Genomic DNA, 836 nt, shown 5'->3' with positions numbered 1-836 from the left:
GTAGCTTGCGATGCTTTAAAACTGTGTCTGTTATTAGTTGTTATCATTTGTTGAATACATCACTGCCTGCAACAAATGAAATAAACCTATATAAACGTATCTGTGGACATATATATTTTTTGTATACTGGTGTGATGATCCATGTCTTAACTTACCCTGTTCAACATTCTCCATGTTGTCTGGTTGTGAATTGTCTGCTGTTTGGTTGTAAACTATGATACAATCATACACTGCTGCAAAAACTTTTTTTTTTTCATGTTTTCAATGGAAAATAGTTAAACATTTTTACAAACAAATATAAATGTACAAATTAAGATTATCACAAGGTTTAAGGTTCCATTTGCACAGTGAAACCAACAATCCCAGAACACCTGGATGATTACAGCACAGGTTTCCAATAGTAGCGCAGATCCAACTACCATTTCAATTATTTATTTTTATGCTCTTCTGTTACCTTTTAAGTTTTAAAACTGTCATCTTCTGGCAATGAATGAAATAACATTCACCACCATATCAGTGGCCTAATAAACATTTTGCAACCTACACTGATGTTATTCTGTGACCATGTGTTGCACTGTACCTGGATGATACAATGATGATCATTGATAAAAATGCATGGTCAATTTTGATGCACAACAAACACTCAGGCAACATTATTTATAGGCTAAGTCATAAAGTTTCACAAACATATATACTCTTAATTAGGCTTTTATATATATATATATATATATATATACATATACATTAACTGTTCCCTCCTGGTGGAATGACCTACCCAACTCAATTAGAGCAGCTGAGTCCTTAGCCATCTTCAAGAATCGGCTAAAAACACATCT

Source organism: Sinocyclocheilus anshuiensis, unplaced genomic scaffold (genome assembly GCF_001515605.1).
Source record: "Sinocyclocheilus anshuiensis isolate Anshui unplaced genomic scaffold, SAMN03320099.WGS_v1.1 scaffold937, whole genome shotgun sequence".
NCBI lineage: Eukaryota > Metazoa > Chordata > Actinopteri > Cypriniformes > Cyprinidae > Sinocyclocheilus > Sinocyclocheilus anshuiensis.
Note: the sequence above shows the minus strand (reverse complement) of the source record.